Source organism: Engraulis encrasicolus, chromosome 15, assembly GCF_034702125.1.
Source record: "Engraulis encrasicolus isolate BLACKSEA-1 chromosome 15, IST_EnEncr_1.0, whole genome shotgun sequence".
Classification (NCBI taxonomy): domain Eukaryota; kingdom Metazoa; phylum Chordata; class Actinopteri; order Clupeiformes; family Engraulidae; genus Engraulis; species Engraulis encrasicolus.
This window is the reverse complement of record NC_085871.1, coordinates 49693932-49721431: the sequence shown is the minus strand read 5'-3', so window position 1 is coordinate 49721431 and position 27500 is coordinate 49693932. Positions and strand designations below refer to the sequence as shown.

Here is a 27500-nt window from a genome sequence, read left to right as displayed (position 1 = left end):
TGAAGCTGCAAGTCAAACATGAAACGCCTTCTAAGGAAAACAAAACACTTTAAAATAAATTATTTGATGCAGCACAACAAGAACAATGCACTGCACATTCTTTTGATAGTTATACTATTCTTGTTATTTTTATTCCAAACTTTAATCCTGGTAATGGTGAATGATTGAATATTTTTGTAGACCTTGTAATAGTCTAGCATGCTGTTAAATCTCATATCTACTAACAGATTATCACAGATTTCTTTTACTTTCTACTATTTCTAGTCATGTTAGTTTTCAATGATAACATGATTTTCATTCTCATCCAAAGTAAAGCACCCTGAGATGTTATCATTGTGCCAGAGAAATTGCCACAATGGCAATAGATTTATTGCTCAGTGTCGCACAGAGAAAGCATTGCAGTGCCTTCCAATCTCCATGTTGAGGGTCCATCAGTCATGGAGGAAGATGAAGGGGTGGGGCACTTATTTGGTCCTTGTACCTCCTCTTGAATTGTCTCCTTCTTGTTTATCATCTTGGGTGCATCCCAATATGTGTCCTTGCCTCCTCCACTTGTGCTTGTCTCCTCGTTCCGCCTCCTGGCCCCTCCTCCGTGGAGAAAACAATAAAGTTTCCCAGCTGTCAGCCTCGCCACAACAACTTTTGAGGGACTGTTTTTCATTCACCATCCCAATTGCAAATGAGAAAAAGACTTTACAATTGAGCTTTTGCAAGATATTGAAATATAGTGCTGTTGTCAGTGATGTCATCATGACGAGAAGCAAGTGGAGGAGGCAAGTGGAGGAGGCAAGGTCACATATTGGGATGCACCCCTTCTGTTAACTTCTGCCCTTCTCCATGCTCATAGAACTGCCCTACCCCCCCAACCTTTGCCCATGACCGAGGTAACCTGGTCATAGAACTGTGCCCAGCCCACTTCAACACCATGACTGTGGCATTCAGAACATGGTATAGAACCACTACTGGATTCCTTACACATTTGTGTTTATCTTACCACAGAGTGCAAATGACAACAATCTGGAACTGTTTAAAGGGACAGTTCAGTCAATTTCAACATGCAGTTGTAATACTTACACTACCCTGGACTTGTCAGTGCCTGAGATTTGTTTTTGTTCCTCTTCAGTCGTTTCCGAGATCCTGGTCATTGTAATGGGGGCAGCTCTTTGTTTACATTTCAAAAAAACATTTTTATTTATTCCCAAAAACATCCAAAAGGTTATAAAACATCAGCAGACAACTAGCAAACAGCAGTACCTTTTGGGAAAATATTTGGAGTTGGCCTATGTTTCATTTTTTAAAAATGTAAACAAACGCTGCCCCCATTAGAATTGCTCATATCTCGGAAAGGGCTGAGCCGAAAAATGTGGCATCACCAGGTACTGACAAGTCAAGGGTAGCGTGAGCAATACAACCGCATGTTGAAATTGACCAAACTGTCCCTTTAATGTCTTCAACATGAGATATTAGATAAATGTATGAAATACTAGATTGACATAGGGAGTAACCAGCTGCAGCAGCTTTCCACAAACCTCTGACTACATCAAATAAAACACCTGATTAATAATTGCTCTATTTGGCACGTATAGCTTAATTTAAAGACCTCATGACACGTGGAGACGACCCTTTTTAGTTCAGTCTGAAATAACTATTAAATTCTAGTTGAGATGCATCCATATGACAAATATTACTAGTTCTCCTGTTATTTCCAAAATTTGAACACGCGCCACTAAATTCCACATGCCAGTGGCCCTTCCATAAAATGACGTATGCTCAGGAATGCCGCCACGCCACACCTCTCTGTTTACACCTGACTGCACGTGCTGTCAACCATCCTGACAGGAATCGATAGAGTGTACGTTCTTTCTCGAATATTTTTTAACAACATGCCCGAGCGGTGCGTTGCAGGATACTGCTCAAACACCAGGGAGAGCGGTTTCACACTGCATCGCTTTCCAAAAGACCCTGAATTGAACTTGCTGTGGACTCGCAGGACGAGAACTGATCCCAAAGGAACACCGTGGAAGCCAAGCTCTGTAGGCTACTGTGTTCTGCACATTTTCTGGATAAATGTTACGACTCGACCCCGGCTCTGAAGGAGCAACTTGGAATTGATGTTCGTCTGAAGAGGGTTTTGCGGCCCAAATCAGTGCCGAGCATATTCCCTCGGGGGACAAGCTCGAGGGGGGCGAGCGGCACCGACGCCAGCTGCAGGGGGTCTCGTGCTCTGGAGAAAAGGCAGCGGCTGGAGGTAGGCTGTACCATCTTATTTTGGACTGCATTCTAATCATGAACTCGAGGGAAAGGAGGTGCAAAGAGGTTTGTGTTTTATCACCGCGTAAACCACTTGCTTGGTGAACGGTAGTGGAAGTTGGTGCCAGTTCTGAACACTTCAACAAAGCTTGCTACTAAAGTGCTTCAGCCGTGCATCTAAATTAATCTCAGAGAGTGTTTGCAAAAAAGTCAAGTCGCCTTCCTACATTTCAGTTCGCCGCCGTAGGCCTACAGTTAGGCTACAGTAAAATGATATGTGTCTACTGGTAAATACGGTAGTCTACTGTAGGCCTACCAGCTGAAAAGACAATCAATGCAACTCTATGCGACTGCCCCCCCCCCCCATCAGCGTTGTGTCCGTGACTAATGGAGCATGAACGTACTCTACGTGTTGACAAATAGCCTACTCTTGTCAGAAACCCAAACGAACATGCAGTAACCGCTGTTATGTAATGTCATGTAAATTTGCAACTTCTTTCTGTGTTCAAGAACAATCTGCTGTCATGTTTGTTTTGGGTCTGCAGTAGCGCTTTTTTCTCTCCTATTCACGCGGCATCATATTTATATAATGTTTCAGACACTCCAGGAATGCCAGTCTGAGTAGGCCTATGTTGCTGCAGAGGAAAGAGATGGCTTCACTGCTGACGGGGTCCCATCAATTGATGTAAGTTTTGGTAAACTGTGTAGGTCAACTAAGTTAGGCTACTAATACAGATCACATTTGACTACACACCACACTCTCAGACCTTACACTGGTTGGGTTTCGTACACTGTACATGGGTCTACTTTTTGCTCAGATAGGTTCTTTGTGTTGGGAAAGAAACCTTTTTTCAATTATTATTTTATTTTTCCTTTTACACATACACACACACATTTTATATGTGCTCATATTCATGCTCTTATTTATTCATGTGAACTCAACAAAAGATCAGCACTGTGACTTTTGCATACAAGCATGTCTGAGGCGACCAACAAGGACTGTGACTATGCAGTTCTAAGGAAGTGTAGCCTACATTTTATATGTCTCTACACATATATTGGTAGCCTACATACACACCCCACATTATTTCATCCCTGCATTGCCCCAGGTGTGTGTGTGTGTGTGTGTGCCAGATGTACATTACATTCACTATTTATTGATTCATCTACACATGTTTACTCAGGTGTCAAGAAGAAGTTGCAGAGCCTTGGTCAAACCAGAGGTTGCCAGGATGTCAAACCCTGGGTGGGAAGTATAATAAACCATCTGTACTGGGCTGTGGTCTCGACGCCTCCTGAAAATGTTCAACTTGTGGTGGACAAATGGACATCAGTTATGGATCACATCCACAACAGGCATACCGGATTCGAGGGACTGTTCTCTTATTGTGCACACAGAGTCTTGGAAGGCAGGGAACAGCCTGTGTCACTTTTCATACAAAGGGATGGAGAGCAGGTAATCATACAGAAATATTCAGTGAAACATACTTTTAGGACATTACATTATACTTGGTAGACTCTTTTATCCAAAGCTGCTTTCAATCAAGGACGTACACAGTAAATTGTGTAGTGTTAAAATAACACTTAAAGAGTTAAAATTAACACTGTTCTAGTGTCTATTTGGTCCTGCTCCAGATCAGTGTTAAACACTGGTGTTAGATTTATAGTGTTAAGCTAACACTATGAAGAGTAAAGCAGTTTCGAGGAGCACCCTACTAACATTTTTTAGTTCTAAGCAGGTTCCTGGAACACAAGCCCTTGGTTCCAGTTTAGTTCTGGGTACGTCCCCAGAGAGTCATGTTTGGTTATTTTTCCGTTCTCACTTGGTTGGCAGGAAAGTTTAATTTTCGTTCCTAGAATGTTATATGTGTAGTTCCCATTCCGTTCCCTTATTGTTCTCTCACCGTCATTTTATTCCTGTTCATGTCATGTTTGTTCCCTTGCCATTCCCATATGGTTCCCTTAACCTTTCTTGGTTGCATATTTGGTTCCTTAGACATGCTCCTGATGTTCCCCAACCTTTTTTATTATTGTGAATGTGTTTTGGTCCTGCCCCACTATCTGTCACCATAGTTGAGGTACCCTGATCATGGTAATTAAGCACCTCCCATCCTCCACCATGACTGAAACACCCTGCGTCTGGCATCAGTTTGCCACACTGCTCTCTTAAGATAATGTTTAAAGTTGCTGAAAACATGTCTATATTTTATGTATCAGTCTATGCTGTCCTGCACCACAATGTGAGAGGAATATCAGCTGAGCATGTATGAACACAATCTAGTGGGGATTAATACCAAATGTTTTCCTTAATGAAGTATAAAATATAACCATACCATCTACTTCAAGTGCACAATGGAGCAAGGAATGTAACTGACTAGCTCACAAAGCAAGGCACAAGATGTAGCTAACAAATGCCATAAGCCAAAAGCGCCTTTAGCTTGCTTGCAAACATCAAGTGCACAATGGAGCAAACAATGTAACATGTGCTGTTACTGACTAGCTCACAAAGCAAGGCACAAGATGTAGCTAACAAATGCCATAAGCCAAAAGCGCCTTTAGCTTGTTTGCAAAGCAGGTAAACAAGCGCTATGCTGTGCCATGCTGACCAGCCAGCAGGCAGGCAGGCAGGCAAATATTTAAAGCACTGTGACAGTCCAGGTTTATATACAGGCTCAAGAGTACCATATGACCAGATTGATTAGGAGTTTTTCAGGTGCAAGCAATTGAGTCATGACATACCAGCCCTAAGTAATTAGGTTTGGCCAGGCGCTGATGGACAGATTGGTTGTGAGGGGCCTGCTTGTTACCGGCAAAGGTGTAACAAGTTCTCAAGTTATTTCTTTCACTCAACACATCTTTTTTGTGATGTTGTGTGCACAGCCAAACCTTAGATCAACCCAACCAAGTTGAGTTAAATGAATGAAATGGAATAATAAAAAAAAGANTGTCTACATGATTAAATCTGGAGGAAATACTGTTACTAATATGTAGACGTATATGATTTAATCCGGTGGACAGTCATCATTGCTTAGCTCTGAACAACACAGTATAAACAAAGTTGGGGGAAAAAACGTTCAACAAACAAACGTTCTCTTTACGTTCTCTGTTACTAGGGCATACAATGGCGCAGACAAACTCCATCACCTCGAGGAGGCGGGGGCTCTCTGGAGTACTTCTAACTCCACACAATTTAACAACTTCATTTGTCACTGACACTGGAGAGCATCTCACTCCATTTGGTGTTGGAATTACTCCAATAGTGTTAATAAGCCTTAACACTGCGAAATTAACACTGGCAAATTTACTGTGTAGCTACAGCTTGCAACATTCCCAGTGCACAAAAAATGTACAGAGCAATGATTGTAAATGTCTCAGGACTTGCACTTTTGTTTGTTTCAAAAGACATTATCACAGGGTAAGGAAGAGTAGTAGTATGTCTCAGATAGACTGGGGCCATTTCTGAAGTGACTATAGAAAGTTCATAGCAGATAAGATTAGGTTTTTGAGATGTACTAGTGTGCTATATCTATTGTAGGATTAATTTGAACCTTGTCCCCATATTCCTCTGCAACAGGTTATGCTGAAGAGCTGATGCGGATGGTGGAGGCCATGTGTCGAGTTGAGGACTACAGCTGTGATGACTTTGACATTCCAGACCTATTCCCTGTTCCAGAGCCACTGAGTGCATCATGTGAAAAGCCGGATAAGAGGGCAGCAGTCAGTACACACACACACACACACACAACACGCTTTAGCGCCACAAACAACCCTTCAATATAGACATTACCAAAAGTTTGATGCCGGTAATTCCAAAACCACAGTACAGGGTGTGTTGGAAGGACACTTTTTCTCTCTTTTTTCACACTTATGCATACAAATGGTTCCAACTCAGGTGACTTATCTGAGTAAAAAGTAGACCAATGTACTTGTCGTATGTTCAGCTGATTCTCCACTGGTTGGATTGAGTTTGCGGTGATAGTATGTGTAGCTCTGCTCCAGCAGGGGGCACCAAAGCTACACACTCACCATCTGTTGTGAACCAGGCCAGGTCCTCCTTAGGTTTTTAGTGTTTTTTTTAGTAATGACAGTCTCACTGTACATAAGGTACAATGGCATACATGGTGTTACAGTTATGTATTATGTGCTACTGTTGTAATTACACCACAAATGTACTCATACTTTTGTTAAAAATTGGCCAGAGCTGAACTGCATGTAATAAACACATTTATTTTCATATTTTCTGTGAGTGCATTGATCTACTGTGTTGGGAACTACCTATTCCATCCTCTCCTTGGGGTTCTGAAAAAGGTTATTACAGGGTGTGTAATATTAGCTTTAGTCATTTGAGATGGAGAGACCTTGAGGTGATATTTTGAATATCCTACCCACTCATTTCATGTCTGTGTTGCTACAGTGCCCCCCAATACCCATGTGGGCTTTCATTGTATTGTCCCAGAAGTACTGCACAACATCTGGGACACCACATGATAAAGAATACTAGATAAGCTTCCATGGTGAAGGTGTAAGTTGTCAGTTTGCTAGCAAAAATGCCCAAGTAATTTTATGGGGTGTAGTAAGGTGGACCGAATTATGATAATTAACCCAGAAATTAATTACTATTATATTTGCATAGAATTGCACGACTACGCCACTGGGGGAATTTCGCCACCCAGAGTAAACCTTGACTCCAATGATAGCAAGGCAAACACAGGTTCGGATAGACATAGACAGAGACGTGTATTTCCAGTTCCAAAAAATAAAATATTTCTTTATTAATACATATTTAAAATAAGAAAATAAACATACATTAAAAACTCCTGCACCGCATAAAGTAAAAGGGGACAAGTTGAGCAGAATAGGGAGTTCGGATCCGAGATGGCTGTAATTAACTTGGCACACCACCAAACTATCGGGGCAGGTAAACCGTGTCTGAATTAAAGATGCCTATGTTTACACGCACATGCGCATAGGCATACCACGCCAAGCAAGTGATTCAATCAATAAGTCTTTGCACTGCAAGCAAGTGTTTCAATCGGTAAGACTTAACACGTCAAGCAAGTGATTCAAACAGTGGGTGCACCTCACCACTAATACTAATGCATACTGGACACGGGAACCTGCCCTGAAGAAAGGTTATACTAACAGATCAGATCAACTGTAGTTGACAAACAACAGTGATATTAAATAGCCAAGCCCGGAGTAGAGAGAGGGGGGGAGGGGGGGGGGAGCGGTCGGAGCGAAATCAAACAAAACAAATAACAGAGGTAACACTTAAAATCTAAGGGCAAAACAGCAGTGAACAGTTACCACCGACCCTCGATAGCACATCTGAGGAGTCAGGTAAACATTGGTGAGTGACAGGTAGGCCTAGTCCATCATTAAATACACAATCATAATACAATACATCGGTATACATCATTGGTATGCACGTACCTCAAACAGGTGGACAGAATGCTACAAGTTGGGGTAGCGACAACCCGAGCACCTGGGGAGGATCCCTGGCTCACCTAATGATTTAACAGAGCCTAGTGAATACATCATCCGGTAGATTTGGAAACACAAACACACATGACTAGCCTATTTACAATCAAGCACACATACCTCCACACTGACATGGATACGGTAAGCTGGGCATCACCGGATCTGAGCACTGCATAGGCCTACAGCAACACCAAAACCAACACCGGGAGAGCTCCAGCGGCCCTACCGCTTTCGGCTCTTTTTATAAAAATTGACCTAGATGCCACTTGCTGCGAAGCCACTCAGCAGCTAGCTGAATCTGTGACGTCATAACAATACGGGAGCTGGCAAGGGACAGCGCTCACCTTGCTTGACAGCTGAACCCGTTACATTTTCTCCCAGCTTTTTGCATCGTCGCCCCGACGATGAGCTACATTTCCACTACCAGGGCTCGGGTCGCAGTATCACAGGCAAGCAGACACACCCGCACATGCATCAGACAGTCACACCCATGCACTGTCACTCTCAGTCAGGCAGGTATGCTCTTCCAGGTGCGCACGGGCAGTCGCGTACCTACAGGTAGACAGGCATACGGTCACAAGCGCACACACACACACACACACACACACACACACACACTACCATCCAACAAGCAAATTGAACAACATCATCATACAGACACACATGCATACACACACACAGTGCAAGAGGGTGGAGGTTGGAGGTTGGGGAGGCATAGACATGTCCCTTGGGCCCGGCAGCGCTCCGCTGGCACGGCCACTACTCAGTCCAGGGGACGGCGGACCTCCTGTTGGCCGACGAGGGGAGGGCCTCCCATTACGCCCCGATTGGGCTGCCGGCGAGGGCTGCGGTGGAGCAGGGACCCGCTGCCCGTCACAGTTCCGGGCCAGGTGGCCGGGCTGTCGGCACCGCCAACACACCCTGGGGCTCCCAGGCGACCCTGCTTGAGGCCGCTGCAGCAGCTCCACCCACTGCGACAGGAGATGGATCTGTTCCCCCTGCCGCCTTGCTATGTCCTTAAGCTCCAACAGTCCCTCACGTTCTTCCTCCATCTTGGACGGAGACAGGCCGCAATTCGCCCACTCACGGCAACCCAAGACTCAACGGGGTCGTGGTGGAGATTCGAGTCCCCCGCCGCGTGCCCACTGCTGTTTTGCCCTCCTATGCCCTTCAATCAACTGAACCAATGAAAAAAAACAAAAGCCTAACCCAAACAAGAAAAACACGTCTCTGTACGCTATCCTGCCGACTACGCCAAATGTAGTAAGGTGGACCGAATTATGATAATTAACCCAGAAATTAATTACTATTATATTTGCATAGAATTGCACGACTACGCCACTGGGGGAATTTCGCCACCCAGAGTAAACCTTGACTCCAATGATAGCAAGGCAAACACAGGTTCGGATAGACATAGACAGAGACGTGTATTTCCAGTTCCAAAAAATAAAATATTTCTTTATTAATACATATTTAAAATAAGAAAATAAACATACATTAAAAACTCCTGCACCGCATAAAGTAAAAGGGGACAAGTTGAGCAGAATAGGGAGTTCGGATCCGAGATGGCTGTAATTAACTTGGCACACCACCAAACTATCGGGGCAGGTAAACCGTGTCTGAATTAAAGATGCCTATGTTTACACGCACATGCGCATAGGCATACCACGCCAAGCAAGTGATTCAATCAATAAGTCTTTGCACTGCAAGCAAGTGTTTCAATCGGTAAGACTTAACACGTCAAGCAAGTGATTCAAACAGTGGGTGCACCTCACCACTAATACTAATGCATACTGGACACGGGAACCTGCCCTGAAGAAAGGTTATACTAACAGATCAGATCAACTGTAGTTGACAAACAACAGTGATATTAAATAGCCAAGCCCGGAGTAGAGAGAGAGAGGGGGGGGTGGGGGGCGGTCGGAGCGAAATCAAACAAAACAAATAACAGAGGTAACACTTAAAATCTAAGGGCAAAACAGCAGTGAACAGTTACCACCGACCCTCGATAGCACATCTGAGGAGTCAGGTAAACATTGGTGAGTGACAGGTAGGTCTAGTCCATCATTACATACACAATCATAATACAATACATCGGTATACATCATTGGTATGCACGTACCTCAAACAGGTGGACAGAATGCTACAAGTTGGGGTAGCGACAACCCGAGCACCTGGGGAGGATCCCTGGCTCACCTAATGATTTAACAGAGCCTAGTGAATACATCATCCGGTAGATTTGGAAACACAAACACACATGACTAGCCTATTTACAATCAAGCACACATACCTCCACACTGACATGGATACGGTAAGCTGGGCATCACCGGATCTGAGCACTGCATAGGCCTACAGCAACACCAAAACCAACACCGGGAGAGCTCCAGCGGCCCTACCGCTTTCGGCTCTTTTTATAAAAATTGACCTAGATGCCACTTGCTGCGAAGCCACTCAGCAGCTAGCTGAATCTGTGACGTCATAACAATACGGGAGCTGGCAAGGGACAGCGCTCACCTTGCTTGACAGCTGAACCCGTTACAGGGGCAAAATTAGATTTTTCCATACCCTATCCCCGTCATTTCTGTCTTCCTGCCTCAGTCATTGGTCAATCACAACTCTCAGAAGTTAAAAAAACAGTACCTATCAAAACTGCCAAGTTCTATGGTGAAAAAGCTCAAATGAATGATTAGGGACAGAGCTATAAGGAGGACAATTAGGGCATTTGCAACTAGTCCAAGGGCCCTCCTTTAGGTAATGGGGGCCCTAACGGGCTGTATGTGGGGGCCCTGGCGGGCTGCATGTGGGCCCTATCTATTTGCCCTAGCGCCCTGTGTGCAATTGTTCCACCACTTTGAATGTCTTAGTCCGCTTGACATTGACACACACAATATTGCAGAGGCCGTTCGTTTACATCTGTTTAGGGTTTTTATTAATACATTTCAGTAAATCAAAGGTGATGGCCATGTGTTTTAATTTAATCTCCAGGCTTCACTGTCTGAGTGATCATATTTTTGATGTTTTAATACAAAGTTTGAGTCTTAAAATAAAATGGTGATATGATGAAACTTTGAAACATTTCTATATTATATTGCATTTTTCTTATGTTACTTTTGTGTTAAAAGTTGAATCTAGTGATGATTTGTTTTTCAATGAAGGTTTGATTTATCTTTTGTGGATAAGCACAATATATTCAATCGGGAAGATCTCACCCCTATTGCAGTAAGGGTGATATTCTTCAATGAATATGTTTACTCTATATCCATATCAGGGGTGGATTTCTCGAATCCGACCAAAATTAGCCTTCGGACCAAGTAAGTACGAACGAAGTCCGACACAACAACTAAGCAACAACGATGATTTCTCGTAAGCCTCAAACCAACAAAGTCCGATGTAGGTACGAAGTAAGTCCGATGAAATTCCAACCAAGTAAGTTCAGACGCACGATGAAGTTGTCGGAAATGCTCGGAGTGTCTCGCCTCAGCTCGGGTGCATTTGTCGCAAAGCAGTGACGCTGTAAATTCAGGTTATACATCTATCAAAGTCCACAAATCTTTGTCAACACAATCATGTCCCCGACTTCACCCCTCTTCAACTGCAGTTACCAAATGCGACATTACAATCCACCATGTATTATTTGTAGATTTTGCATGTTTAATATTGTAGGCTATAACCTACCACTAATATCATGGAAGTACAGTTGGTGGGTGAGTGGTTAGAATGTCGGAATTTCATACACGTTTGCCGTTTCCTTATCGGAGGCGTGAGTTCAATCCCCGGTGAATATAGCCCTAGGCTATATAATAACCACCCATCACATCTTTTTTCCAGAACGGCAAGCGAAGTCATTCTCACGCTCATGGGCAACGCAGCACTTTCAACAGGTCATGGCCAGGCAGATTGCAGTTAAATGCTGCTTGAAATGATAACTGAAATTACGCTTGAGAATTAATAAAACATATCAGAATGTTTCTTTAATTTTCCAGTCTGCACGCGTCTTTACGCGCAACGTAAGCGGGTGGAACTGCCATTATTGCCGTTGTACATAAAGACCCGCAGGAAGGGACCTATGGAAGGGGCCGTTAATGTCTGTAAACATGGCACATTCAAAGTCCTTCAAGGTCGGAAAAGACCTGTTAACACAAGCATATCCCCAAAATCCACCCCATTAAATGCAATAACCAAATGTCGGTCTACACATCACCATCAATGAAGAGCAATGGGCGGTGAATGGTAAGCGCGAAGGCATTTTCAGTGTGACAAGATTTCGATTCCCTCAGTAAGATAGGCCTACATTAAACGCAGGTGCCTATTCCTCTGCGCAACTGTTTATCCAACCTCTGTGTGTGTGCGTAAAGTGGCCGATCCACGCGTGCTGTTGGGCGCGCTTGTGGAGCTCTGGCATCCGAGAGTCTTTGCCTCGTAGCCACGCACGCAGTCACATTAAGGCCAAGTCAAATTGCTTTTCACCTGTATTTTAGAAAAACACAAAACGATGGCCCAATTCACACAGATAGAGAAAGAATGACACGATGCGCTGTGTTGTTTTCTGATCCCCCTGACTGCACTGCACTTCGTGGTGCTATTTGGAGTGTGCTCACTGCTGAAACAACATTTGCTTTAACAGTAGCCTATTGGCCGGCTACTTGTGACAGACTTGTATTACAATAGTAGAATTGAAATGAAAAGAAGAATATGAATACTATAAGACCTAGTAACGCGAAGAAGTGTCCTATTCTTGTCATCACGCTCGCCTTTCCGAGTGCCTTCCCATTACGCACTATTTCAACATACTAGGGCAGTTGCATAATGTCCATTTTTTGAACTTGTTGTAGCCTACGATGTAGTTTGGAGTTCTTGTGGACTAAGGCATAGCCTACAATGCAAGGAATAGGCCTACAAGAAGGATAACCGCACACTGGTGCCTTTTAAAAATAATAGTGAACAGCGCATTTCGCAATGGCAACTTATAGGCTACATGTATTTCCATGTAGCCTATGCTTGTTGGAGTTTAATCAAAATGTGCTATTGGCTTTGTTATGTGTGGAGATATGTGAGCAATTAAATAATCTACATTCATGCGAGATGCTGCTTTTGGTGTGGGTTCAAATCCCGATGGTAATCAAACGGTTCTTTTTTTGGCGCAGCTTTGATTGATCGGAGCTCGTGAAGCACGATAGTGGAACATATAATTTCCTACTATATTTTGACAATATTTTTATCCCCTATTTTTGAATATTGTGTTGGTGGGGGGTGTTCAGCCCTGTTCGTAACATGACATTTGGTGTAGTATGGGTCGGAGGCTTGTGCACTTGGTGGCAGTAATCGATCGATGTTGCTTGAACTCTGCCTGAACCCGCCCCAAACCACGAGCAAGAGTGACGTGCTTCCCAAAACAAAGGTGAACTAGCTAACCATGCTAGTCGTTCCAATTCCGACAGTAGTACTAACGAACAGCCCCTACTTCGTTTTGCAGGAACACCTGCGTCGTTCGCACCAACATCGGACGAACGACTAACTACATTACTTGTAAACATTGGTACTTTGTAAGTCCGAACGAAGTGTTCCAGAAACAGTTTTGTCGCAGCTGGGTCGTTAGTTGCTACTAGAGGTGTGTCGTTCATGAACGAGCCGGTTCTTTTGAACGGCTCCCTGAAGTGAACGATGGGAACCGGATCACAGCTGGGGGAGCCACTCGACCGTTATTTCGTTCATTTCTCATTCATTTTAAGCACGTGACCTCGACCAGAGTAATAAAATTAGGGAAAAAACACAATTGTTTGCCCCAAATAGAGGCAAAAACGGTCTTTAGAAGCAGGAGAATAATCAGTTGTTGTTTGGACAAAATTACCTTGAGGAGGAGTCAAAATATTACATTCTTAACACTGAATAAATCATTTAAAAAAGAGCCAAAAGATCCAGTTTTTTGAACGGCTCTTTGAAAGGAACGAGCCACTAAGATCCGGATCCCGAAAAAGAGCCATAAATCCCATCTCTAGTTGCTACATTAGTTAGCAACGAAGGTTTCGAGAATGTTAGCCCAGAGTGATAAGCACATTATAGGTATAATATCTGTTCAGTGTAGCCATTCCATGCCCTGGGCACCACAGTTATGGTTGTGGATTAGGGCGGGCCACCGTTCTATGATCAGATCATCTCGGTCATGGAGGTGTTTGGGGGGTGGGACTGCCTTATGCTCATGTTGAAGAGCAAAGGTTCACCAGAGATCGTGTACAGAGGGAGGAGACAATTTGTAAGGGAGGTACCCTGACCAATTAACTGTTCCACCCCTCTACCTACCATGACTGTGATGGCCTGAGCATGGCATGAGGCCACTGATGCTGAAACATTCAATGTGCATTTGACTTTGATGTGCATTGCTTGAGACATTTACAGTGAATGCATTTAGTATGGAAGAACAAGGCAATAGGAAATATGTAGGAAATATGTCAAATCATAACATTATTAAATTGTCTGACCAGTAACTCTCATTATATTTATTATGACATCAAGTGAACTGATAAGCAAATAACTGAGTTGTAAAAGTAAGCTTGTAGGAGCAGGTAGGGATTATAAGTCTAAGCAGGATGGGAATGGTTGATGCAGTCAAGACTATTACAATTTGTACAAGATTGTTCCAATGGTTCATCACTTTATTTCAGGATTTCGTCTCTGGAATAACACTAAAAGAAAAATGTTCAACTGTTTGTTTCCTAAGAAGTTGACTTGTCTCTTCTCAAAAGTAATAGATAAAATAGATCCAATACATTTACATCTTAGGTGATGCTGGTGGTGGTGGTGGTGTGTGTGTGTGTGTGTGTGTGTGTGTGTGTGTGGGGGGGGGGGGGGGGGGGGGGGGGGGGGGAGGCGGGGGGGAGAGGGGGGGGGTGGGGGGGTGAGGGGGGGGGGGGGGGGGGGGGGGGGGGGGGGGGGGGGGGTCCCCTCAAATGTGGTCTTTGCCCAGGACCTCAGACTTCCTAAAACCGCCACTGCTGAAGTTGTATGTTTGGTGTCACCTAGGCCAAGGGGCGTGGGGTCTCGAAACTGTTCTTTGCCTAGGACCTCAGACTTTCTAAAACCGCTACTGGTGAGGTTGTATTTGGCGCCCCCTAGGGCTATTTGTTGTACGCTGTTGTGAGTTGCAAAATGAAGACAAATTCATGTGAAGCTACAGGTAACATGTATTGACATTCATTGTCATTTATTTATCAACACTTGTGCATGAGCAACATCACGGGCTGTTGTCCTGGAACCCCCTGTAATCTGTAGAGGGAAAAGTTATCCGGATGGACCACACCACAAAGGAAGGTAAGGGGACCTTGGCGGTGTTTTTCCCAGTTAGTCATACGGGGGCTAGATCTAAGAAATTGTCTATATGCAGTGAATCTCTTCCACCTAAAAGTTGAAAGATGATCAGAAGAGAGAAAAAACAGATGAGTTTTAGATGTAGGCCTGCATGACAAGTTTACATCATTGATATGAAATCATACGGTTCCTACTAGTCCATACAAATGGTTTTACAATATGACTAGGCTACTCACTCGTTCCCTCTACGTCCCTGTAGTCTTGCCGGTAGTGGAAATATGCGGTGCGGAGAACGTGCTCGTTCAGACAAACGGGCTGAAAGCCAGAATGTTCTGTTACGCAGCGAATGTGTCCCGCTCCTCTTCTCTCCTGGCGCAAACTTTGGGCTGCTCACGGCAGCACACAGAGTCCTTTACTGTTTGCATCGGCGCACACCTCCCACAAAAACACCTAAAATGCGACAGATAAAGGCACGAATGTTGGAAATAATCACAGAACTTCACAAAGTTTCAATGTCGAGTGTTGATTCGCGTAAAAGTCCGGAGTAGCCTATTCGCGGAAGGAAAGGCACTGGAGCCAAGCCATGGCGCAGGGCAAACTGCGTAATTGGTCTGACGGCCTTGGTGTTCCTTTATAAAAACAAATAATAATATAGGCCTAACTACATAAAGATGAAGACAATGAGGCACTGAGACGTAAAATCATTTTGCGATCGGTACAGTCCCTTACCTATGGCTATTAGGCTACTTTTGGGATGTGAGAAGTAGACTGCACACAAATGCTCGGTGGTACAAACAAACGATATTACAACAAAGTAGGCCTACACTATCTTACGGAGTCTACTCTCCGTTCATTGTCAGGAAAATGAACAAGAAGGTAGGCCTAGTTACCATTCCACGCGCTGTAGCCTGCCAACGTCTCTTGGCATCCCGCCGTCTGTCACAGCAGCACCACCGACAGCGCCTTCTGCTTCGCCATCCGAACTTTCGGAGCCTCGTCGCTCCATCTCATCCAGATACGGCTCGTAGCCTATCTGTAGGGCATAATGCCTCCACCACTGTCTTCCAGTATCGGGTCGGACTCTTCTACTTTCAAAAACGTTTCAGGTTCCGAGTATGCGTCAGATGAGTTGTCTAGACCCACTACGGAATCCATGTTAGTTGTGAAAGGTAATCCTGACAGGCGTCAAGACAGTCCTGATAGGCCTATAGATTCCTGAGCGTGCGTCATCGGTGACGTGACGGACTTGTAGGAAGCGCCAGCAGATGTCAAAAATCTCGCTGTTCAAAGGCCATAAAACATCATGTTTTCCATCATAATGATCAAAGCCATCTTCAAGTGACTATATTTTATGCTTACTTTCAATATGTTTGTGTATATTACAATATTTCCCAAGTGTCATATGGTCTTTAAAGATTTACAGCATTGTGTGTTAATAAAAATATATCAGACAATGATGTCTAAGGATGAAATTTTGACACATGGTCATTGTCTTTGAAGAGAGAGAGAGAAAAAAAACTCTTAGCAGATGTAAATAAACTGCTTCTTCTAGCCCATGTCAAGTTGTTTGCATCACAAATGGCTACGTCAAGTTACCCAAGTCTTTCACATTGGCAGAACAATTGTGCACAGGGCCCCAGGATGAATAGATAGGGCCCCCATACCACCTGCCAAGGTCATAATAGGGCCCCTACCTCTGCCACCTGCAGGGGAGCGGTTTTGGTAGCAAGCCGACGACATGTAGACAAAGGTTTTGTCCTCTACATTCCAAAGAAGGTGATATCATGGAACATTATTTGCATACATTTCCACAAAACACTGAATTAGACCAGGAAATCAGACCTCCTACTCCGTTTGGCCCTATTTGGCTTGTGTCGACATTAGCCTTCTAGATAGACCAAAAAAATAGATAGGACTATGAAACTGCTCCAGTTTGTTATGCACATGAAAACTTACAAAATGTGTATTGGAAGTTTTCAGAATTTGATATATTTGTTTATTTATTATGCAAATTGGGCCCTAGCTCACAGGACAGGCGTCCTGTAACCAAATCAAAATCTACCACCTAAAAACGTTCCCTTTGGTTACAGTAAGAAACAAACAGCCATTGGTTCCAGTTTGGTTCTGGGTACATTCCGGGCACATTCATATTTGGTTCTGTTTAGGTTCTCACTTGGTTGGCATGAAAGTTTAATTTCCTTTCCCAGAACAGGATATGTGTGGTTCCCATTTCGTTCCCTCGCCGTTCTCTCACCGTATCTTTATTGCTTTTCATGTTTGTTCCCTCACTGCTTTCATGTTTGTTCCTAATACTAGGCTTTCCAAAAGTTATTTGTTGGTTTTAGGCAGTAAGAACGCCTACACAGTGAAGTCAAACAAGGCCGACAGGCGGACAACAGATGCGTCCCTCTATGTCAGCCACCCCCCTTTGCATCACGATTCGTTATGCAATGCAAACGCCCCTTTTTCCTAGCACGAACATCTGTGTCAAATACTGCCTGTCGACTTCTAAATCGTTCATTTCCGCGAGTTTCTGACGAACAAAAATAGCTGAGCACAAGGCAATGACCCAATGTTGCTAAATAACTATCATACACAACATGATGAAGTCCCCTTCGGGTCATTCCACGCCAAATCTCCGAATCATCCCGCACGACCATCTCAGAATTGGCAGAAAAAAATCAAGGAGGTTCACAAACGTCCCAATAGGAAAAGTGCAAAATTATAGCTCTCAACTCCTCATAGTTTTTTGTCAGGTACCCCCCTGACTCGTTTTGAACAGAGTTCTCAGAGAGCCCACTTTCAGATTGCCGTATCTAAAAAACTACTTTAAGTAGGTCCTTATAAATTTCAAGGGGTAACATTTGGAACATGTACTTGTGAAATGTGAATTGTCAAACATCCTATCATTTACCACCGTATTCTGGCGGCTTAAAGTTGCTTGAAAAATTCTCACCTTTGAATTTGTGGCCAACTTTGAAGGACTTTGGTAAGCGCCGCTTTAAAGACAGCGGTTTGATATGGACAATGTATGTTCCCAACCATTCTGTGCATGTTGTGTTGAAAGATATGAAGTCTTTAAAATGGAAAAACTGAAACTTGGTGCCATCTTTGCCATGTTATACAAAAAATGTCACGACTCACCACCGTATTATCAACAGTTTTGGAAAGATTAGATGTCTGTTCTTAACATATTCAAAAACTGGGATGGTATTCTGCCTCATTCATGTCACAATTATTTTTAAAAACCCACTGTTGTGTGACACCCTCTGTTTTGCCCGCCAGTTCGGAGAGGGTTCAGCACTGTGGAAGACATCTGCTTGCAGTGGCCCAGGATCTTGGAAGGTTGCGTTACCCAGAGCCGTCTAATAAGAGTTGCGCAAACCGGGGACCAGGAAGTCGGTTGATGATGTGATTCGCGTAGATTAAAATGTTTCTTAACAGTAAACTTCTGTTCGTTGGAAACTAACACAGAACCATCACATACCAAACAAAGATTAAGTACCGCCACCTCCTAGAACTAAGTAACTTCTAATAGAACTAAAGTCAATGGGGATTTCCATGTTAACGCTCCGTGAGGCTCCATGAGAGCCGCCATTGCTGTGGAAAGATTGGTCCATAGAGGTCTATGGGAGTGACGTAACTCTGTTATTAGATGGCTCTGGCGTTACCCAATGACTGTTGAGCACATGAAGATGTCCTATGATACCTGTGGTCATCACGAAGGTGCATTTCCCTACGTAAAAGTCGTTTTTGACGTCTATCGAACTATTGGATGTACAAAATAAAGACTACAAGCATTTATGTTGCACGTGCTTATGATGTCTGGGTTCAAATTATTATGTTCGATTTCGACCATAAGCATAACAACACAAGGTCAAGCTGTGTGTAAAAAAAACACATGTGCCGAGGTCGGTAAGAGTATATTGAACTGTAATATAGGGGCAGTTGGTTTGCTACATCGATAAAAACGGCTAGAAATGTAGATCGATTCCTGTATATAACTCCCGGGCCACGCGAGCTGTAGTAGCAGTACGTCGACACTGGGGTATCCAATACGTCGAGCTGCGATAACGTACCAGAATAATGGATCGCCGGGCCTTAATCATGGACTATTATAACAGCTCTGACATTCTTTTCTGGCACAGTAACATCAGAGCGGCACCAGCTAGAGAAAGGGATCATCACTTATTATTATTTTTAGAAGCCTTAAAGATATCCTATGCAACTTTGACATAAACACACCGATGTAAACAACTTCATGGCGGCCTCTAGTGGTTCTGCCGAAAATGTGCATTGAACTAAATTAGACAGACATTGGCTTCGAGATTATGTGCGAATTAAATTTCTTCGTCTTCAGTAATTAAGATTCCCTTCCTTGCATTCAGCTCTCTACACTTCTAAGGGGCTTTATCAGCGATTCTCCCCCCTGCTTATGAGTTCGCTGCTTCGTCTATTCACTTCACACAACTGCAATCACGTTTGCACTTCCTTCAGATGGATACTATTATTTGATCCACTTGTTCCCGGCAGATATCCCCGTCTTTATTTCACATTTCCAGTAACTATATAGTACCTGTACATTAGGAGAACGAGGAGACAAAAGGCTATTGCTTATTTTGTTGTAATAATAAAGATTTGATTTCCAAGTCGAGGTGACAAGACGCGTTTTTATCTTGTGTGGTGTTGAAAGTGAAAGTGGACACCCATAGTCGGCGAGAGATCACGTTTTGTTTCCTCTTGATCGGCAACAACATTTTTAGCCTCGCTCGACTGATTGTGTCCTTTGACATCAAGTAAAAATGTGCGCCATCAGATTTCAACTCGTATACATTTGTGTAGCTTTGTAAACTAAAACGAGGTGGCGTGGACTTTGAGAATGCTAATGCATATATCCCAGTGCAGTGAATGAGTGATAAAATCCACATATTTGCTCTTTTGGCGTTCGGCTCTCTCCGTTTTGAAGCCCTTTTCCAATGTTCACATAAGCGATTTATTTGCCTGTCCAAACCTTTCATCTCAATTAGCTCGTGATTTATTTGCAGTCCCATTCGTTATTTTCGCTGCATGCCAGCGTGATATTTTACAATCAGCTAGCCAGTAGCCAGCTTTCAGCGAGCTGCTGCTGCTTAGTTAGCAAACGAAGGGGATGAATGGGTCTCTCATTCGTTCCACTCATACACCATAGAAATCTAGACGCTCCTAGCGGCCACGAATTCCACAACAACAAAGGGCGCGGCGACTCCTGGCAAAACTGCAAGTTCTGTTTCAGAGCAGGAGCACTAGATGGTGATGGAATTATTGCCATTTTCACCATAAAATTGGTAAGTCAAGTAAAACCCTGAGTTCCAAGCCATTTCATGACTGTGATTCATGACTTTGAAAAAGTTGCATAGTGTTTCTTTAAAGTAATACAAAATGGAAACAGAAAAGGCTGAATTGTCCGTATAAAGTTTGGTGGGGACACAGTGTGGTGTTGTAAAACGTTTTACCAGTAGTGTAGCCTGTATTTATACACACCTCTGACCAGCAGGAACATCTGCTCTGAAGTGCAGAGGGTGAGGCATGGACCGGTCACTCTTCATGGACACACAGCTCGGCTCTGGAGAAGATGGCCTCTTATGATGCATGGGGCTGGAAAACACACACACACACACACATTCATGGTCATCAGAACACATTTGAGTCAAAACACATTTTGCTGTTAACCCTTATAAGGTGTTCGGGTCATTTTGACCCGTTCTCAGTTTTTGGCTTGAGAAAAATAGTATCAGCTATTATTCCTTCGCACTGAGATTCGCTGGCTTTGGCTCATTTTCAGTGAGGAACATGAATCAGAAAAACAAGATCATCATGTTAAGGTCCATGTTTAAACTCTCAAAAACCACAAACTTCCAATCAACCAACCAACAGACATAGTGTGATATACAATCAAGGCAAAAAAGACAAGTGATTTGTGCATAGTGGGCTGTGTAGCCTGTATTTCATACACAGTTCTACACTACTCAAACAAAAGTACCATGTTATGTTCCATGTGTAAACCCTCCAAAAAGCAAACCGACTTCCAACCAACCAACAGACATAGTGAGTTATACAGTCACAGCAAAAAGGACAACTAATGTGTGCATAGTGGACGGTGTTAGAACAAGCCAGTGTAGCCTGTACTTGATACACACCTCTGACCAGCAGGAACATTTCGTCTGAAGTGCAGAGGGAAATCCATGGACTGGTCACTCTTCATGGACACACAGCTCGGCACTGGAGAAGATGGTCTCTTTTGTTGTATGGGACTGGAGAGAGAGAGAGAGAGAGAGAGAGAGAGAGAGAGAGAGAGAGAGAGAGAGAGAGAGAGAGAGAAGAGAGAGAGAGAGAGAGAGAGAGAGAGAGAGAGAGAGAGAGAGAGAGGAGCCCACATAGAGCTATTGTGTGACCCAGGAATGACCTGGCTGATGTGTTTTAGTAACGAACTTCACAAAGGATTCTTCTGTACAAAATAGTTTTTAGTTCATTCTATAAAAACGCTAGCCATTATAATCAGGCCGCGACACCTCAGACAGGAAATGTTAAAAGCCATTTGGCCTTCCGGGTCAACACCTGATATCAACACCAGAGCCATATAGAGGGAGAGTTACGCGATTGGAGGACCAGGAATTAAATTGCAGCCCCGCCTTTGAACAACATCGAGGTCGTGCCTAAAGCGGCTGTCTTTCCATAGACTCAACATACAACCACCATATGAAAAGCCAAAAATAAGGACTATCGAACTATACTGCAGGGTAATCACCACAAATATGTAAACTATCAACTGTCTCGGTAATGATAATCACAACAGTTTTACCGTCTGTGATGTTTATCTGAAGCTATTACTACGAACAGTGAGTCTTGTCATATTCCTAACTTGGGTAATGCACATCCATTTTGGTTATTATGTGCATCAGACCACTTCAAATGTTCACAAGGGTGTCTGATGCCAATGAAAATGTAAAAAAAATGTGAAAAGTGATGATGATGAGGTCAGTGATTTTTGGTCAGGCATACCTGTCAGAAAACTGCTGCCATGGCAACAACAAAAATGATAAACCTAATCTTTTGGTATCACATTGTAGCCAACTTCATTTTATGAAAAGTCACAAAGTTTCGTACTCATAGCTTAAGTCATTAAGGAGTTATACGACATCAAAGTTGGTGTGGGCACTTTTATTCCCCCCCCCCCCCCCCGGTCTGGATAGAGTTAAGTAGAGACGTTTGATTGGGATTAAGAAATGTTTGGTTTAAACTTCGTCACAGCCCTCAACCAGTAGCAAGCCGAGGGAGGCGGGTTAACCAGGCCATTTGGAAACACCCATTGTTATAGTCTTGGTCAGACCAGAATCGGGGTACGTGATCTGAAGTCTATGGAAATCAGGCAACCTTTGTCCTGCACTTGGCCTCAGAGACGTGTTAGAAGCCAGTGTAGCCTGTATTTGATACACACCTCTGACCAGCAGGAACATCTCCTTTGAAGTTCATAGGGGGATCCATGGACTGGTCACTCTTCATGGACACACAGCTCGGTACTGGAGAGGATGGCCTCTTATGCTGCATGGGACTGGAACAAATACACACACACACACACACACACACACACACACACACACACACGCACACACACACACATGCACGCACACACACAATTTTCACGTTACATTACCTTACAATTATGTAACAGATGCCTACCAGCAGTCTGGCGTAGAACGTTAGTAAACTTCTCTCACAAAGCCTCATATCAGTATCAGCTTGTACGAAATTCCAAATGGAAGGAATTTCAATTCAAAGTAATGCCATAATACGAACACTAGGTGGTGGTGTTCTATGTACTGTCAATGGGTGCTGTAGCTTAAATTCAAAGAAATTCAAGGTAATGGCACCACCTAGTGTTCATATTATGGCATTATTTTGAATTTAAATTCTTTCCATTAGGAATTTCGTACAAGCCAGGTATCAGTAGTGCTGAGCTATTGTCTGGACCTTTACCTCAGCAGTATCGTGCTGTGCCTCCCGTGCCCAAACTGGAGTGTTGACTGGTAAGTGGCAGGTCCGTAGCCTGGGAACTCAATCGTTCCGATCTGAAAGACAGTATGGGGACTATGACTCATAAGGGACAAGATTATGGTCCCTGTCTCTGTCCAATCAGAGAGCGGGACGTGTGTGTGATAAGGGTGGGCGATATATACCGTCTGCGAAATTATCGTAAATGTTGTTTTGACGATGAATAATTTTGCAATATCGAGATATTTTTATGAAGTCGCTAAAATCAACAAAAGCGCTGTGACAGGACTCATTCAGACAGTGACGACAGCCAAGCCTTTCAGCCAATAGTAATGTAGTTGTGAACTGGAGAATAAAGTCTGTGAACCAATGAGCAGACAGTGCTGAGGGGGGCGGGCTGCAGCGTTTTGCCAGACAGGGAGAGAGAGATTTCCGTGTCACTCGTGCACAGCACTGCTGCTGCTGGGCAGTGGAGGAGAGTTGCTGTTATCCAAATGGTGGATTTACATGAGGAATTCAACCATTAAACCAGCCATTGCATGATGCTGAGGGCGTTTTGAAACTATGTGCTTTAATTAGCAGCCATCTGTGATTATGGAAAGCCAAATAGTTAGGAAGATAAATAGCTTTGTCTCTGGTCTGAGAAATCGCTAGTTAGCATGCTAGTTAGCGAACTAGGCTAAGCAATGTTGTTCTCTACAACTATTAGTGGCTGTTACTCACTACTCAAACACCCATCTGCATGTATAGATGGCATAACTGCTTACGTGGACAAGTACTGTTAAGTTAGACTGGCAGAGTGAGTTAAATTACAATGTGTGAAATTCAACACATGCAATTTGCAGCTGCCCTAGTTTCCTATCCATGCACTGTTTCCAGTCAAAAATGGAAATCTAACAGAATCATAAGCCATACATTATAAAACTATTTTTTATTTACATGGATATGTTTTCATGCCAAGTGATGAAGTATTACTTTACAGACCAGAGCATATGCATGTTATTAAATTCAAAAGCTCTTCAGCACAGCATTTCTCCCAACTCTCTGTTCCTCCCCAGTTACAACACAAATGCAGCAGCTACCTCCAGTGCAGAATTGAAATTAGTCTGGAATCATGCACAAATAATAGACAGCATAAATGTGTAGCTTTGTTATACTGCCATGCTTTGTGATGTAGCCTAGTGTAGACATGCCATCATTTATGCAGACCTCTTGGTAACATGCAGTTTAGGCTACATAGGCCTACAAATGATCTGCTTTACTCACCCTGCCCTGCCAAATTCCCATACAGTAAAATTCAAACACATTGATCACACCCCCCCCTCTCCTGAAATAGGCCCTAATGGTTTTTGCAAGTGTTTTTGGAAATTATCGTCAAATTATCGTTATTGTGAAAATTCTAAAACTTATCGAGATAATTTGTTTTGCCCATATCGCCCACCCCTAGTGTATCATAATGGCTAAGTATTCTGACCCTTTAGAGTGTCTCTGTCCAATCAGTGAGCAAGGCAGGTATTCTGCCGCCTTTGGAATTTGCAGTAGGCAGGTCACCAGATCTAATCTCTCTTATGATTAGGTGTCATGGTTACCAGGCAAGCAGGTCTGAGCCCTGCATGGCGAACTAGTGCAGGGTCACCTCAGTTACACTTAGCTGCCGCTTTTATCCAAAGCAACATACAGTTATCTAGAGGGTATTGGTTACTGTCCCTGGGCCAGTGTGGGATTAGTTTCCTTGCTCAAGAGCGATGTAGCGGGGTAGGGAGTGGAAGGGGTGGGATTCAAACCTGCAACCCTCTGATCTAAAGTCCGTCTCCTTAACCAGTAGGCCACGGCTGCCACAATTCAGTGGCGATGCTACACTGTGGCCTGGGCGATACCCCCAGCTTTGGCTGGGCCCTGGGACAAAGTCCTTTGAAAGGGCCCCCCACCCAATACATACTATGTAATGAGGACCCCCACCCAATACATACTATGTAATGAGGACCCAATTCCAATACATACTAACTGAGGACCCAATTCCAATTCATACTATTTAATGAGGACCCAATTCCAATATAAACTATGTAATGAGGACCCAATTCCAATACATACCAGTGTTTCCCATACATTGAGGGAACTATGGCGCACCGCCATAGTTTAAATTTGACCGCCATAGTTTAATATTACTTTTCAACTTTTTTTTTTTTTTTAAACGATTTCCGTTTTTTTAAAACGATTTGAGAAACGATTTCCTTCGCATTTTCCTCCTGGAGTAAATACATCCTATAGACAAAAAACCATGAGTGCATGAAAGACAGAGGGATCAAAAGCCTAGTCAACTTGTTACAGTTAACTTGGGTTTGGGAGCAATAAAAAAATCTTCAGAGAAGGGACAGTTGGGATGAGTTTACTGACACTCACAAGGTTTTTCCATTGCTTTTTCATTGCATAGACCCCTGCATGAGGGACGAATGAAAAGTGTGTTGCAAACAGAAATGATTCGCTGTATTGCATTTTTTAAATAGAAATGACAATGTAGTAGAGTATACATGTCATGGGTAAAATTTCTCAAAACATAAATGGCTGAAATGTAGGCCTATAGTTTCTCCATGCACAAATGTCATACTTTACTCATTATTTTGCCGTTTTGTATTTACGGCCTGTGAATTTCCCCCCCGCCCAAAAAAAAGGACTGCGTGACCCCCCCCCCCCCCCCCCCCCCAACAAAAAAAACCTCCGTCTGCCCTCATAGTTTCCAAAATTTCTGTGGGAAACGCTGCATACCAGGCACGTGCACAGCATAGTTGCCCACGGTGCCCAAGCAACGGCCCTTTTGCCCACATTGGCTGATATTGCCCTTCCAAGGGAGGGGAAAATAATATGGCAATTATAATTTCATATTTCAATATCATTTGATTTCTTTATAATTCATAATTTTGATTGAAGTTTTGTACAATAAAGACTTAAGTCAGTCATACAAATTCATCAGACCCGTCGAGAATGGGCACGAGCGATGTGAGGTAGGTAGGCTACGCAACAACTCCGGTGGGGAGGGAGAAGGCACGCGACAGGCGCTTGAGCGCCTATAAGACACACAAAAGATTTTGAAGATGCCTGGGTGTCGGCTAGAGCCCTACACACAGTATATATTAGGGTACAAAATATGCTCACAATCAACCTCTCTAATACAATGTTGAGTTTAGAACTTTTAGTTATCATACATCTGACAGCCAGCCAGCGCCACGTTTAGGTAGCAAAAAACCCCGACAGCCAGCTGTAGATATGCCTCGGGAAAATAGGCTAAGATTTCATGTTTCAACTGATTTGCTTTGCAATTCATATTTTTGATTGAAGCTTCCTAAATTAAGTTTTCAAATTCAGATTCACCTGCACCTCGAGAGATAGGCAAAGGGAGGGGCAGCATGCGCGTTGCGGGGGGCACGCGCAGCTCTACATGGGAGGGAGGGGGGAACAAGCATGCATGCGACCAGGGCAGAGACGCAAAATATGTCGAAGATGTCGTGGGAGTAGAGCGACTGCCCTGACGGCCTGAGGTGAGCTGGAAACACAGCAGACTACACAGTATTAAACTACATGATCACAATTAATGTCTCTTAAAGCCGATCTCGAGTTTAGGACGTTTAGTGATCCTAAATAATCTGACAGCCGGGGTGTGCCACGTTCAGATATTGGGGAAAAACGACAGCCAGCTAGCTTGCAGTCAACGTTTTACATGGCTCAGGTTGTTTTGTGGAAGGCTAACCCAACCTAGAAACATGCAGATGACATGTCGTTTTATCAAGCAAGAGAGAACTTAAGGGGGTAGGCTAGCTAAAGGAAGCACATCTCTGCAGAGTTGGCTGCGAAAAAAATGAACAGGTGCAGGTGAGGCAGAGAATCTTTTTCAGGATTGTAGAGGTTTGATCTTGGTGAGACCGCTAGGAAAGTGCTTTTTCTTACGCTGATATATTCTCCGACCCAAAGATACTGTTTCCACTGTCAATGTCCATGTAATTGAAATAAATCCACTCCACGTCATAACTGACGTTTACTGTTCTTCTCAAGACATAGGCCTACAAAATGTGCATGAAAATATCTGTAATGAAAATAAAAGGTTATAAAGTCTGCGAGAAGCTCGGAGCTTCAGGGCAACATATAAGAACTGGTGCTACCACGCCACGGTTCTTTGCGATCTGAAATGAAAGTACACATTTTTAATATAGGCTACAAAAGACCCAACAAATGACTTAAACCTGTGAATTCTTATTGTTTTAGCTTTCCTATATAATATTCATCATTTTAATCATGGAATATGCCTATTAATAAAATTTCAAATTCAAATTAAATGATCTTTTTAACCATTTTTAAACTATTTCTATTTATAATAACTTAAAGTCTACTTTGGCTGCTACAAGGATTATAAAGATGACAGTGGGTTAATTGATTAAGCATCCTCATAT

General features: G+C 43.4%; 2 protein-coding genes and 3 long non-coding RNA genes across 5 annotated transcripts in view; all 5 read right to left on the bottom strand.

Annotated features, from left to right (window-relative positions):
- The window catches only part of LOC134464325 (zinc finger protein 501-like), a 419382-nt gene that overhangs the window by 273190 nt on the left and 118692 nt on the right, over window positions 1-27500 (bottom strand). The gene's annotated exons all lie outside the window — the stretch shown is intronic.
- LOC134464323 (NLR family CARD domain-containing protein 3-like) overlaps window positions 1-27500 on the bottom strand; it is a 95599-nt gene that overhangs the window by 7534 nt on the left and 60565 nt on the right. The gene's annotated exons all lie outside the window — the stretch shown is intronic.
- On the bottom strand, window positions 7488-8374 carry LOC134464133 (uncharacterized). The gene is made up of 3 exons (XR_010037846.1): window positions 7852-8374; window positions 7684-7757; window positions 7488-7578 (listed from the first exon to the last, which is right to left on the bottom strand). It is a non-coding gene; the product is annotated as an uncharacterized LOC134464133 (long non-coding RNA).
- Window positions 9663-10172, bottom strand: LOC134464134 (uncharacterized). Its single transcript, XR_010037847.1, has 3 exons — window positions 10022-10172; window positions 9854-9927; window positions 9663-9748 (listed from the first exon to the last, which is right to left on the bottom strand). It is a non-coding gene; the product is annotated as an uncharacterized LOC134464134 (long non-coding RNA).
- Window positions 22561-27500, bottom strand: part of LOC134464132 (uncharacterized) — a 9067-nt gene continuing 4127 nt past the window's right edge. The window contains exon 3 of the long non-coding RNA XR_010037845.1: window positions 22561-22621. This is a non-coding gene — a long non-coding RNA (uncharacterized LOC134464132). The remainder of the gene's footprint in view (window positions 22622-27500) is intronic.